Below are 15,772 nucleotides of genomic sequence, written 5' to 3' on the forward strand. Positions count from 1 at the left end.
GTCCAAGTGGCTATATATATTTTTTTTTTTTTGTATTATCTTCAAATAAATGTTTATAATTGCGATTCAAAAAAAAATATTTTTGTTTGTATTCAATGAAGGTGTGAGACATGCATATGCCTTAGGTTGTGAGATGAAACTTTATTCTTAGCTTTAAATTTCCCTCTTTAATGAATAATAGAATAATACGCAAAGCGCCGTGTTATATCGAAGACTCTACTACATAGCACATCTGGTTAGACTAAACGTATCCGGAGCAAGATTAAGCTGATTACCTCTTAAAAACAAATATTGAACTGGCCAATGGAGCACGCTGTAAACACGACTTATTTTAAAGAGCTTCATGGCTCCAGGTAAGCTCGCAAAAACACTTCTATCCCTATGTTGAACTGGTGGTAAAAATAACAAAAGAGGCAACCAACGGTACAGTGATTTGTTTCCCAGGGGATGAAAATCGAAGCTGGTATCAAAGATAAAAATCTCGGGTTTGCCCCGCTTTGTCGACATTGCCATTTGGCGGAATGTTTACAGTCATTCTACCAAAAGTAGTGCTGGTGATGTTTAACTTGGGCTTCCAAGCAAATAACCCCTATAATAATATTTGCTTGACCATGATTTCAAAAAAGAAGTATATTATGAATAGAACATGAGATAAAGGAAAATTGCGGAATAAGTACGTTATGGCCCTGGCAAACTCCATATGAAACGCTGATGCAATCAACTTTATGGAAATCAATGTATTCTATTATTGATTGATGCCATAGCATAATGACATAGTGATAACCATACAATAGCTAAGCAATTTGTTTTTGGTTCAAATACACAGCTGAGCCTGGCCTAGCATTTCATCAATAAATAACTAATTTCTGTCAAAAATCAATAATTCGCTTGCAATAGGGGCAAATATCAAAAGGTGTTTGGAATATTTGTTGCATTTAAAATTTCTTTATGAAGAAAAAACTTTGAAAAGCTGGAGAATACGATCACTTTAGCATGATTTATGTACCCGAGGACTCGGGATTGTTACATATCCAGAGCTTTGATTTCAGTGTAACTCCATATAGCACTTTGAAACTATGGAATTGGTAGCAAATTGTTAATCTAATAAGCTATCGTGTTATGGTGACTAGTCCACCATGTTATTTGTCCGATTTACCATTTTTGAGTTACTATTGTTCAAAAAATGCTTTTCGATTCGATATAGAACAGGATAGGGATCCTGATGTAATTCAAAGAAGCCATACACGTTTCAGAAAAATATATCGGTAGTGAACGTCTTGGTTACAAGGAATAAATTTACTACTCTTTACGAAACTTCACTACCTCACTATAGCCGGCACCTTGTCGATGGTGTGAGGGCTTAGCCGAACTCCATAGCGCCCGGCTTAATGTGGGTGAACAAGAACTGCCGACTTCCTAAGCCAGGGTGTTATGCGTACCGTGCCTATTGGATGATTTGAAGCCAGTGGGTATTTTCGGCTGTATTTGAACGGAACCTTCTCGGGAAGTAATGACGGCCCTACCACAGCAAGGGGCGCTGTTGTGGCGGATGGTTTTTATCTCCATTTTTGACATTCGGACACTGAGCCTGTTAAGTAAAAAAGTTACAATATCTTTGTATATATGGGGTATTCCATCCCATTTCGACCAATTTTGGAACCCGACCCCCTTAGAATTGGCTGAAAGTTTTTCTTCTTTTTCTAGCTTACGAAAGACGTTTTTCAGAATTTTTTCAAATTTTTTCATCCAACTCAAAAAAAGTTATGAATTTTTAAAAAAACACCGTTTTTGTTTTCAAAATGCTATAACTTTTTCAAAAATTTACCGTTTGGGATCTTTTTTTTTTTTTAAATTTGTTTTTAAATGTACTTTTCGGAAAAAATACAAAAAAATTTTTTAAGTTTTTTTTTTTGTAATTTTTCAGTTTTTCGAGATTTTTCGAATTTTGCCATTTTTTGTTTTCTCATAAAAAACTTCAATCAATTCTGCAACCATCCCCACTAATCCCGGAGTGGGCGATTATTTTTTTTTTATTTAATTAAAAAAAAAAACTTAAAAAATATTTTGTATTTTTTCCTAAAAGTAAATGTACTTTTCTTTTGTTACTTTTTTCTCCCCTAATGTAACCTACTGGATTTACACAGCCATTGTGCGCCCGATTAATCTTTATGGTGCCTTGGTCTGGTGGCCTGCACTAGCTAAAAGTACCTATCTTAAAATGCTTCAAAAGGTGCAAAGTACATTTAAAAAAAAAAGATCCCAAACGGGCAATTTTTGAAAAAGTTATAGCATTTTGAAAAAAACACCGTTTTCCAACTCAAAATAAGTTATGAATTTAAAAAAAAAAAACGGTGTTTTTGGGATCTTTTTTTTTTTTTTTAATTTGTTTTTAAATGTACTTTGCACCTTTTGAAGCATTTTAAGATAGGTACTTTTAGCTAGTGCAGGCCACCAGACCAAGGCACCATAAAGATGAATCGGGCGCACAATGACTGTGTAAATCCAGTAGGTTACCTTAGGGGAGAATCCCAAGGAGCTGCCAATTGCCCTCTTGCAGGTGAACAGCGCTGCTGCTGCATTCTTGGATCGTTTCACTATATGGTCACTCCATAATAGCTTCCTATCCAGAATGACTCCCAAATACTTGACTTGATCGCTAAACGTTAAGAACTTACCCCCAATTCTTGGCGGTGTAAGATTTGGTACTTTGTACCTCCTCGTGAAGAAGACAAGCTCGGTTTTACCGGGTTGACTTCCAAACCTGTGGCTGGGGCCCAGTGCGAAATTTTGGATAGCGCCCCTTCCATTAGGTTGCAAAGGGTTTGCGCAAAGTTCACCCGCATGGTGACGCGGATGTCATCTGCATACGCGATCACATGGTGACCTTCTGCCTCCATGAGGCGTAGTAGTTGGTTGAAGGTAGCCACCCAAAGTAGCGGAGAGAGAACACCGCCCTGCGGAGTGCCTCTGCCGACCGGTCTGCGGATCACGCATCCACCTAGCTCAGTTTTAATCTGCCAACGCGTAAGCAGATTGTATATAAACTCCACCAGGCACGCGTCAACCCCCAGATCGGTCAGCACCGAGGTGATGGCCTCAGGGAGAACGTTGTTTAAGGCACCCGCTATATCTAGAAATGCCGCCAGTGTGTATTCCTTGAGGTCAAGTGACATTTCGATAACGAATACCAGTGAGTGCAAGGCCGTGTCAGTTGACCTACCCTTAGTATAGGAATGTTGAGCTTGCGAAAGAAGCGATGAATTAATACTCCTCCTGATGTAGTCCTCTAGAAGTCTTTCGAGTGCTTTTAGCAGAAAATAAGATAAGCTTATAGGCCTATAATCATTTGGTTTAGAGTGGGAGGTTTTCCCTGCCTTGGGGATAAAGACCACGTTGACTTCTCTCCACGACGCTGGTATGTAATTGAGCCTAGGACAACGTATAAACATTCCTAGGGCCTTATAAGTTCGGCAGTATACTGTAGCTGAGCCGGAAAAATTCGCTCCGGCCCCGGCGATTTATATGGCTTGAAGGTGTGTAAAACCCAATCAATCCTTTTATCATCTGTGATTTCGCTTATTAGCAGATCATTAGGTGACCCTCCGCTTACAATATTTGAAGACACGCCCCCGCTTGCTGGGAAGTGTGTATCCATAAGCAAGTTTATGGTTTCAGCGCTGGTGTCCGTCCAGTGCCCATCCGGCTTTTAGACGTAGCTTAGCTGAGTTGGAGATTTCGATAGCACCTTCCTTAAGCGGAAGGCCGCGGACGTGAATTCAATCCTGCCGCAGAAATCCCTCCAGGGGGATCGCTTCTCATTTCGGATTGCTTTTTTATATATATTTATTATCGTTTTATAAGCAGCCCAAGAGGATTCGTGTCCGTCATGCTTTGCTTTATTAAAGGCCGCCCTTCATGACTTCCTAAGCTTATACAGATCGGACGACCACCATGGTGGTTTGTGAGTTTTCATAACCTTTTTAGTCGTGTAAGCCCTATCTAGGCATACATTTTGTATGTCGGGGTTGATTCTGGATAGGTAAGAGTTTAGCCTGTTACAGTATCCAGAACGAAGTTGAGCTAGAGTGACTCGCGTTTACCTGGGGAGTATGTGTTCCTCTTTCGCAAGTTTTGGGTACTGTTCTTTGAGTACTGGATTCACCGGGCAATTCCTGGCATAAAGGTCCGACGCCTGTTTTTGGAGTTCTCACTTCGCTTCCCAAGGCAGTTCGTTCTATGTACCGGAGCGACTCGGCATTTTTCCCGACCAAGGACTGTCATTTCAGTGAAACCCCATTTAATTTGTTGTGTCCCTCCCACAAATTTTCATCCTCCCAGCAGCTCCTTGCAGCGGGACTGCTCCATATTCTCTTGCTACGGGAAGGTATCGAACCCAATCCGGGTCCGTCTCCTGACCCCGGTCCTGAGAAATGGTTTTGCGGCCGGAAAAGAATCGTTTTAGGACGGTCATACTCTTGTCAGTGTGTCTCGTTTAAGAGATGGTTGCATCGGACAGGTTGTTCTGGGCTAGATCCCAAAACCAGACGTCCACGTAACTTCTATGAATTTTTGTGGCTCCTTGCTGTTCACGCCCTAGGGCGTCCCAAAGTCTACGCTTTGAACTTGAATTACAGTCGAACTATTACTTAAACATCAAACTGCGTTTGCATTTTTTTGTAATTTAAATCTGATTTCCCTCTTTAATCGATATTGAAATCAAGAAATAGTATTAAACAACCCAAACTAATAAAAAAAGCAGTTCAGCTATTTTGGGAGTAAAAATAAAACAAATTCAAAACGGTCTAATATGTAACTATGTTTGTTTGTATTAATTATTCGACAAATTTTTATACCTTTCATGAAAATGAAATGGTAAATAAAGTTTGTCACGAATCTCGCAATTGTAAGTTTTTAGACCAATAAGAATTCCGAATCGATCAGGTTGACAATCTGGTTGGATTTAGTCATGTCCGTCTGTCTGTTTGAACGCAAACCTCCTTAAATTTTGTCAGATATCTTAATAAACATTTGTGAATGTGCATATTTAACTGTCGGATTAGACATTTGACAGAACTGACCGGATGGGAACACTTTAGCATATATGGGGGATATATGCAACAGATTTTTTAATAAAATATGCTTTTGTCTCATATTTTTCTCAATTTGTAAGATATAAATTTGAAATTTTAGATGGTTTCCTATATGGCACGTATTTTTGTCTGAAAAAATTGTAGAGATCGGTCGCATATATAGCATATATCTCATAAAACCGATTGTACGAATTAGAAGTTTTCGTAGCTTTCGCCACATTTCAACAGCTAGAGGCTTCAAATTTTACCAAATGATTAGGAATGCGGCATATATTGTTGAATGAAAAAATTTTATAGATCAGCCGTGTATATAGAATATATTCCTTACCAATGATTTTTCAGATAAGAAGCTTTTCGCAGTTTTACGTCTCATTTCCAGAGCTATAAGTTTCAGATATCACAAAATTACTATATATAAAGCATCTATTGATCGGAAGTATAAATATTATATACCCCATATAAGCGAATGGTTTGATAAGAATTCCATCATAATTTTTGCCCACTTAAACAGCTATAAGCTTCAGATTTCACAAACGATTTCGTATATGGCATTTATTGTCGAATGAAAAAATCGTATAGATCGGTCGTATATATAGTACATATTGTTATGGTCCGCTTGGGATAGTCCCCTTTGGAACGCACCTAGTGGCTAGTGATGGCAAATAAAAGGTGCCATGGCAGTGGTAATCGAAAATGGACACTAGAGGTCGCCACGGGTGATGAATGATGATCGCTAAGTAGGAAAAGACACTCTATTTCCGTGGGGTTAGGTTAGGTTAGGTTGAACTGGCCGGTCCATGAGGACCTCACATAGACTGATTGAGTCCGTAGTGTTACCAGAAGTTTGTTTCAACGACCAAACTGAAATCCCTATCAAAAACCAGGACCTATGTTATAAAATAACTCCGTCCTCTTGGCAAATACTAGAAGCTTCCTAGGACTTAAGCCACTTGCTGCTTCTAGATCTGACAGCTGTATCACTCCTAATAGCTGGAGTCTTAGCCTGGCAAGTGCAGGGCACGAGCACAGAACGTGCTTGATCGTTTCCTCCTCCAACCCGCACTTCCTACATCTGCTATCACTGACCAAGCCTAATTTAAAGGCATGTGACGCCAGAAGGCAGTGTCCAGTCAGAATACCCGTCATGAGTCTACAGTCCCCTCTTTTTAATGATAGAAGCAACTGTGTTAGTCTAAGGTTGTAAGACCTATACATAATCTTCGACACTTAACAGCCCCGCGCTTGAACCCACGCCTTTCCTGCTTGGTCGATCATGTGCACCTCTCGCCTTCGCTTAATCTCGCCCAATCTAATTGGGACGTCTACGGAGCAAGCTTCAAGGGATGCGCCCTTTTTAGCTAATTCGTCCGCTTTTTCATTCCCATCTATTCCCATATGCCCTGGGACCCAATATAGATGTATGCTTCTCCCTGTCCCGATTCTCTCCAGAGGCTGCTTACACTCTAACACGCATTTATATGCTGTGCTATGGGAGATTATTGCCTTAGTTCGCTGCTTGACTGTCAATATAAAAGTTAACACAGTTGCAGCTTAAGCTATTCTCTTCCAGGGTTTCTACTGCTTTGGTTACGGCTAATATTTCCGCTTGGAAAACGCTACAGTAATCCGGCAGCCTGTAGGATCTGCTTATTTCCGGATTAGCGCAGTATACCGCAGACCCTACTCCTTCCACTACTTTGGAACCATCGGTGTACACATGTATCGCTTCGTCCGCCATTTGCACACCCTTGCGCCAACCGTCCACCACTATTGTGGCCTTAAGATCTCCCTCAAAGCGCAGGCAGGGAATCATGTAGTCTGTTCGTCTTGTGACTGATGACGCTATACTACTATGGCCATATGGTCGGCGCTCAAGCTGCCCCGAAGCACCGAGCCTGGTTGCGGTCGTTAACGCTTTGTTCTTTGCTACCAGGTCTACAGGTGGAATGTGCAGAATGGCATACAGTGTAGCCGTCGGGGTTGTTTTCAGGGCTCCCGTAATGCAAAGCATCGATAGTCTGCATTCCTCCTCTAATTTTTTGAGGTATGTTGTTTTTTGTGTGGCTTTCCACCAAACAAGAACTCCATAGTATAGAATAGGGCTTACAATCGCTGTAAAAACCCAATGAGAAAGAGAGGGCGATAGGCCCCACGTACACCCCAGCATTCTTTTACATGCATAGAGTGCCGTTGAGGCCTTCTGGACCCTCTCCTCCACGTTGAGCTTCCATGAGAGCTTACTGCCTAGGATGATTCCTAGATATTTTGTGCAAGGTTTCTCCTGTAAGGTCACCCCTCCTAACTTAGGCCTGGTCCAATTTGGGGCCCTGTAACTCTTTGTAAACAAGACCATATCCATCTTCTCCGCATTGACTTTCAACCCGACATTAGATGCCCAGGTATGAATATCCCGAAGCGCCCGATACATCAAAGAGCAAATCGTTGAAAGGCACTTTCCACTTATGACAATTGCAACGTCATCTGCGTAAGCCGTAAGTTTTACGGGTCCCTCATCGAATTGCCTGAGCAGTTGGTTGATGACTAGCGTCCACAGCAGAGGTGATAGCACCCCTCCCTGCGGCGTGCCCCTGTCCACTGATTTCGTGGCCTCGTACAATCCCCATTGTGATGTAATCTTTCTGCGATTTAACATGCAGCCGATCCATCTTATTAAGGCAGGATGTACTTTAATATAATTAAGACCACCCATAATCGCCCATTTTGCAACATTATTGAAAGCCCCGGCAATGTCCAAGAAGACTCCTAGAGCATACTCCTTATATTCCAGGGATTTCTCTATGCTTATTACCACCCTATGCAATGCGGTGTCTACCGACTTGCCTTTGGTGTACGCATGCTGTGTTGTGGAGAGCAGCATTTCATCCACGTTGGACTTTATGTACATATCTATCAGCCTCTCAAATGTTTTGAGCAGAAATGATGTTAAGCTAATGGGTCTATAGTTTTTGGGATACACGTGACCAATCTTCCCCGCCTTTGGTAGAAAAGCTACACGAGCAGTTCTCCAAGAGTGCGGTACCTTTGCGCCCTTCCTCCAGTACTAGCCCTTTGCACTCCATCGGTGGAACCTCCGCTGCATGTGCCATGTAGCAGGACGCCAGGATAAATGCTGCTTATTCTTTTGCTCAACGGTCACCGCTACGAGATCCTCAGTGGTGTAATTAGGCAGCATATATGAATACAGCTGTTTCCTTACCATTACTACAGCTCGCACCCGTCCTTCCGTTTGCGCGTAGTAAACGCCAAACCCACGCGCGCTAAGTCCAGAAACCTTTCCTCCCGATGAGAGCCACGGCTCCTGGATCAGCGCCACTTCAAACGAACCCTCCTCAAAGGTTAGGAGGAGTTCGCTCGACGCCACTTTACTGTGTTGGAGGTTTATCTATAGGACTCATAGCACCACTGGGCTGTTTGTCCCCCTCCAGCATCTTCGTCTTGACGTCGTCGTCCTCCCCTTGCCCTTTTGGTTTAGAGTATTTGAGGCCCCCTTCAGCCCCTCGTGAATGTTGTACCGTGTGTTCCTCTGTGCGAGTCACAGCACCATTTAGCGATTGGTCCTCTTCTAGCACGTTCGTGGTGACGTCGGGTCCTTTTCGACTTCGCCCACTTCCAGCGTGTTAGGATTTTTATCCTCGAGACTTCTTTTCCTGAGTCGCATGTAAATTTTGCCAGTGCCAAAGGACATTTTGCCAAGCTGCGTGTACAAAATATCCCCCGCCTGCTTGTTTATTTGGAAGATGTAGAACTGACCATCCTCGGTAGGTCGAGATACAGTAAGTACCTTCCAATCCTGTGTCGGTATGTTCGAATTCTGATTCTGCAGAAGTCGCAGTGTATCCTCCGACTTCATCACGCATTGTATCCACAGCGCCACAATCATTGACTGCTTTGCCACATCACTCATCTTCTCGGGAAAAGCAGGAGTCTTAGTGTTATCACCCTTTGGCACCTCCGAGAAAACCGGAGTCTTCGCGTTAACTCCCTTTAGCGCCTCCGAGAAAGCCGGAGTCTTAGCGTTATCTCCCTTTGGCTTATCTCCTACTTCCGTAGTTGGAACTTCCATCTGACTGGCAGCTTTCGAGGTAGTTGCTACCTCGCTATTGGAGCCCATCTGTCTTACAGCTTTGGGCCTACTTGTCTTGCCTATGCGACTGCCCTGCCTCGCGGCTCTAGGACTGGGTCCTTTCTGCCTCTTGAAAGCAGGCTTGTCGCCTTCCGCCGAGCGTTGCCTCTTCATTCTGCCATTCGACGCTTCTTCCTCCTCGTACCGGTTGCAGAACCGAGGGTTTCTCGCAGCAAACCTTTTGAACTGCCTTCGACCTACTTCTACCGCTTCATGGGCCCATTCCAAATGCTCGATCTCCACTTCTGTTGGGTCGACCACTGCTCCCAAGCGTTGTACAATTCTTAGTGCTGCACGGTACTGCGAGAGAGCTCTTTTACTTCCTCTTCTCGGTACCCTTTTCCACTCTTCTACTCCGTTTTCATTTGTGTGCTTCTCCAACACGGAGTTCATTGAATCAGCACTACTCTCGCTCCCCGAGTCCGACGCATCGCTTAATTCGTATTTGTCGTCCTTGGATTGCGACTCAGTCCTCCTCTTTACATCGTCCTTATTACAATCAGGTAATGAGTTGTTCATCTTGGTCGACAAGGCGGGCTCAGCGGTCCAGTATTATATACGGGGAAAGAACCGTCCGCCACAGCAGCGCCCCTTACTGCGGTAAGGCCATAAATACTGCCCGAGGTGGCCCGGTATCGGGAAGGCTCCGTTCGAATACAGCCGAATTTATCCCTTGGCTGCAAATCGTCCAATAGGCACGGTCCGCATACCACCCTGGATTAGGGGGTTGGAAGTTGTCACCGATATCCCGCCGCCCTCCTATGAGGCGACCGCCTCATAGTTGGATGCTATGGAGTTCGGCTAAGCCCTCACACCAACGACAGGTGCCTAACCTAGTGAGGGAAAATTCCGGGGGAAAAAAAAAGATCGAGAAAAATTGACAGCGCCAGCAAGCAGAAAACAATCGCGACAAGGAAAAATTAATTATTCCTTAAATTTGCCTAAAATTCCGGGATAAAAAGCATTCCCACATAAACGAAAAACCAAGTGGCAAACGCGTTAGCTATTAATTGTGAAAAAATAGCATAAAACTGGAGCAACGGGAAAAGCAAAAAAAAAAAAGCAATTGAAGAAGCAGATCGTTTTCCCTTTTGCGTTGCTCTTGATGTGCGTTTTCTGCAAGCGTGAAAAAATTGTAATTGGCAAGTGTTGGAATAATAAACCAAATATATTAAGTTAGCCCAATAACAACGACGTGCTTGTAATTGCTTTAATTTCTGGATAAAAGGGTAAACCCGATTATAATAACGAGCCTCCATCCCTTTTAAAGCCTCGTACGCAAGCACCACCACGGTAAAACAATCGTTAAAATATTAATATATATACAAAGTGTTATTCGGCACGAGGAGACAACTTCCGCGATATCTGCGCCTACTGAAGATCTTACTTTCGTCGTAAACTCGTTTAGGGGTCAATACCAATACGACCTTACTTCATTGCAATCATCATCATAATTTTAAGCAGCGAATGGTCGTGGTAACAATAATCGTCGTAGGCAACAACAAGGCCAACCACCACGTCAACAACGTTGCAATCCATTAAATTATCAAGCGGGAGGTAATGCTAACGGTGCGTATGCTCCTAAACAACCTAACTATCAACAGCAGAGTGGCTCTGAAACACCAGCTATAACAAGAACCAGCCGGGCCGCCTCGTATAGGCCTGCTGCAACATCACCTACTTTAACAACGACAACAGCAGGGCCCCGAACATAGGCCTGTGGCAACACTACCTACAACAACAACGACCGTGAAACATGGTGAGTTCGTTCCGTGACGCGGACTAGCTAGGAATATTATACCTTTAGTATTAGTTCCTTTTTGTAGGTACTTAATGCGGCCGTAAGCCTTAAAAAAAAGAGGGGGAAATGAAAACGTTTTTTCTTCTCGAAATTTGCTGCTTTTGTTTTTTCCGATACGGTCCGATGTACATATGTAGACCCGCAAGTAAAATCACAGCTGCAAAAGATATTAACACATATTGCTAGCTACTTTCTTCTGTAACACGTTAAAGAAATGTTTAACGAAAGCTGCGTAAAGGAAAGTCAAAAATGTTTTGGCAAGAGATTGGAAAATCTTAAGTAAACACTTAGAATATCTGCAAACTTTGCGAGTACGCATTTTAACATTTTCTTCCATATAGAAATAATCTTCCCAATTGTAAGCTAAAGTTTCGATAATAATTGTCACAAATCATCGGGAGTTCGGTTCGACTACAAACTTGTAATGTCAGCCTAAAATTAGTGAATTACAAAAAGCTGCATACGCAAACATTTTAATAAGGCTCTGAAGTAAAATTTCAAATTATTTTTCCAAAAATGATTTAGAAGCTGGTTTACAATTCATTCAAGTTTTTTTTAATTAAAAAAAAGAGGAAGAAAGTAAATTTGAATTTGCAGATAATCTTCGGTGCTAATTTTTAACTCGGAAGTGCACGTTAACTTGCACTGAAACTTAATTTAAAATTTGGTTATTGAAAAGGTATCGATTGTTGAATTGTGGTGTTAGTTTAATGCGTGTGTTGCTAGTGTTGATGCTGGTTCCCAAATAAACGAAGTCTTTTACTATTTCGAAATTATGGCTGCCAACAGTAGCGTGGTTGCCAAGGCGCGTATGCGCTGACTCTTTGCTGGATGACAGCAGGTATTTCGTTTTGTCCTCATTCACCATCGAACCCATCTTTACCGCTTCTTTTTCCAGTTTGGAGTAAGCAGAACTAACAGCGCGGGTGTTTAGGCCGATGATATCAATGTCATCAGCACATGCCAGTAATTGCACGCTTTTATAGTATATTGTTCCAGTGCGGTTAAGTTCTGCAGCTAGTATAATTTTCTCCAGCATCAAATTAAAGAAATCGCACGACAGGGGCTCACCCTGTCTGAAACCTCGTTTAGTTTGGAACGGCTCGGAGAGGTCCTTCCCAATTCTGACTGAGCTGGTGGTGTTGCTTAACGTCATTTTGCACAGCCGTATAAGTTTTGCGGGGAAACCAAATTATTTTTTTTAAAGTTACATAAATATCGTGTTCAGATCACGTAAAACGAAACAATGAAGCAACAGAAACCAAAAAACCAAGAACTACATGTATTTGAGTATAGATTAAAGGAAATATGTATACAAATTTATACGAATAATGCACAGCTCAGCTTCAGTCTAAATTTGTTCTAACCAAATTTTATCACCCAAATTATTTTTAGCGCATGCTATTCGAATGCGAGTAACATCTCTGATTTTCAAAAAGTACAAAAAAAAAAAAAAATATATATGATGAATTTCATATCAAATCCAATATGCGTTGAACCCGACCCCCTCAGAATTTGATGAAATTTTGCATGGGGTTACATCTTACCCACCCAAACACAACCTCATTTTTAGAAATTGCATTTTCGAAAAATTGTGGGCGTGGCAAGGTATCGAAATGTCCGAAAATATTAGAAAAATGACTATAATAGGTACTTTTAAAGTGTGATTACTACGGAATGGCTTTACCGATTTCAAAGATCTTCATACCATTAGAAACGTAAAAAATGCAAAATTTCATCAAATTCTGACGGGGTCGGGTTCAAAATGTACGTTTTTTTCAGCCTTTGATATGAAATTCATCATATATATATTTTTATACTTAGTTGAGCAGAGCTCACAGAGTATATTAACTTTGATTGCATAACGGTTGGTTGTACATATATAAAGGAATTGAGATAGATATAGACTTCCATATATCAAAATAATCAGTATCGAAAAAAAATTCGATTGAGCCATGTCCGTCCGTCCGTCCGTCCGTCTGTCCGTTAACACGATAGCTTGAGTAAATTTTGAGGTATCTTGATGAAATTTGGTATGTAGGTTCCTGGGCACTCATCTCAGATCGCTATTTAAAATGAACGATATCGGACAATAACCACGCCCACTTTTTCGATATCGAAAATTTCGAAAAATCGAAAAAGTGCGATAATTCATTACCAAATACGCATTAAGCGATGAAACTTGGTAGGTGAGTTGAGCTTATGACGCAGAATAGAAAAGTAGTAAAATTTTGGACAATGAGCGTGGCACCGCTCACTTTTAAATGAAGGTAATTTAGAAGTTTTGCAAGCTGTAATTTGGCAGTCGTTGAAGATATCATGATGAAGTTTAGCAGGAACGTTACTCTTATTACTTTATATCTGCTTAATAAAAATTAGCAAAATCGGAGAACGACCACGCCCACTTTTTAAAAAAAAAATTTTTTAAATTCAAATTTTAAAAGAAAAGTTAATATCTTTACAGCATATAAGTAAATTATGCCAAAATTTAACTCCAGTAATGATATGGTGCAACAAAATACAAAAATAAAAGAAAATTTCAAAATGGGCGTGGCTCCGCCCTTTTTCATTTAATTTGTCTAGGATGCTTTTAATGCCATAAGTCGAACAAAAATTAACCAATCATTGTGAAATTTGGTAGAGGCTTAGCTCCTAGGACGATAACTGTTTTCTGTGAAAAAAGGCGAAATCGGTTGAAGCCACGCCCAGTTTTTATAAACAGTCGACCGTCTGTCCTTCCGCTCGGCCTTTAACACGATAACTTGAGCAAAAATCGATATATCTTTACTAAACTCAGTTCACGTACTTATCTGAACTCACTTTGTATTGGTGTAAAAAACGAAAATCCGACTATGACCACGCCCACTTTTTCGATATCGAAAATTACGAAAAATGAAAAAAATGCCATAATTATATACCAAATACGAAAAAAGGAACGAAACATGGTAATTGTATTGGTCTATTGACGCAAAATATAACTTTAGAAAAAACTTGGTAAAAATGGGTGTGACACCTACCATATTAAGTAGAATAAAATGAAAAAGTTTTGCAGGGCGAAATCAAAAGCCCTTGGAATCTTGGAAGGAATACTGTACGTGGTATTACATATATAAATAAATTAGCGGTACCCGACAGATGATGTTCTGCATCACACTGGTCCACATTTTGGTAGATATCTCGAAAACGCCTTCACATATACAACTAAGGGTCACTCCCTTTTAAAACCCTCATTAGTACCTTTAATTTGATACCCATATCGTACAAACGCATTCTAGAGTCACCCCTGGTCCACGTTTATGGCGATATCTCGAAAAGGCGTCCACATATAGAACTAAGGCCCACTCCTTTTTAAAATACTCATTAACACCTTTCATTTGATACCCATATCGTACGAAAAAATTCTAGAGTCACCCCTGGCCCACCTTTATGGCGATATTTCGAAAAGGCGTCCACCTATAGAACTAAGGTCCACGCCCTTTTAAAATACTCATTAACACCTTTCATTTGATACCCATATCGTACAAACAAATTCTAGAGTCACCCCTGGTCCACCTTTATGGCGATATTTCGAAAAGGCGTCCACCTATAGAACTAAGGTCCACGCCCTTTTAAGATACTCATTAACACCTTTCATTTGATACCCATAACGTACAAACAAATTCTAGAGTCGCCCCTGGTCCACCTTTATGGCGATATTTCGAAAAGGCGTCCACCTATAGAACTAAGGCCCACGTCCTTTTAAGATACTCATTAACACCTTTCATTTGATACCCATATCGTACAAACAAATTCTAGAGTCACCCCTGGTCCACCTTTATGGCGATATTTCGAAAAGGCGTCCACCTATAGAACTAAGGTCCACGCCCTTTTAAGATACTCATTAACACCTTTCATTTGATACCCATAACGTACAAACAAATTCTAGAGTCGCCCCTGGTCCACCTTTATGGCGATATTTCGAAAAGGCGTCCACCTAAAGAACTAAGGCCCACGTCCTTTTAAGATACTCATTAACACCTTTCATTTGATACCCATATCGTACAAACAAATTCTAGAGTCACCCCTGGTCCACGTTTATGGCGATATCTCGAAAAGGCATCCACCTATAGGACTAAGGCCTACGCCCTTTTAAAATACTCATTAACACCTTTCATTTGATACCCATATCGTACAAACAAATTCTAGAGTCACCCCTGGTCCACCTTTATGGCGATATTTCGAAAAGGCGTCCACCTATAGAACTAAGGTCCACGCCCTTTTAAGATACTCATTAACACCTTTCATTTGATACCCATAACGTACAAACAAATTCTAGAGTCACCCCTGGTCCACCTTTATGGCGATATTTCGAAAAGGCGTCCACCTATAGAACTAAGGCCCACGTCCTTTTAAGATACTCATTAACACCTTTCATTTGATACCCATATCGTACAAACAAATTCTAGAGTCACCCCTGGTCAACGTTTATGGCGATATCTCGAAAAGGCGTCCACACATAGAACTAAGGCCCACTCCTTTTTAAAATACTCATTAACACCTTTCATTTGATACCCATATCGTACAAACAAATTCTAGAGTCGCCCCTGGTCCACCTTTATGGCGATATTTCGAAAAGGCGCCCTTTTAAAATACTCATTAACACCTTTCATTTGATACCCATATTGTACAAACGCATTCTAGAGTCACCCCTGGTCCACTTTTATAACGATATTCCGAAAAGGCGTCCACCTATAGAAC

At 41.3% G+C, this 15,772-nt stretch overlaps 1 protein-coding gene across 4 annotated transcripts in view; it reads left to right on the plus strand.

Annotated features, from left to right (window-relative positions):
- Tsp66E (Tetraspanin 66E) overlaps positions 1 to 15,772 on the plus strand; it is a 483,181-nt gene that overhangs the window by 252,621 nt on the left and 214,788 nt on the right. The window contains exon 1 of one of the 4 annotated variants that reach the window (XM_067788826.1): positions 215 to 353. The exons of the other annotated variants lie outside the window; for them this stretch is intronic. The gene's annotated coding sequence lies outside the window, so the exon portion shown is untranslated. Of the gene's footprint in view, positions 1 to 214; positions 354 to 15,772 lie in introns of those variants that run through there. 4 annotated transcript variants of the gene reach the window in all.

This window comes from Eurosta solidaginis, chromosome 5, assembly GCF_040869045.1.
Source record: "Eurosta solidaginis isolate ZX-2024a chromosome 5, ASM4086904v1, whole genome shotgun sequence".
NCBI classification, from domain to species: Eukaryota; Metazoa; Arthropoda; class Insecta; order Diptera; family Tephritidae; genus Eurosta; species Eurosta solidaginis.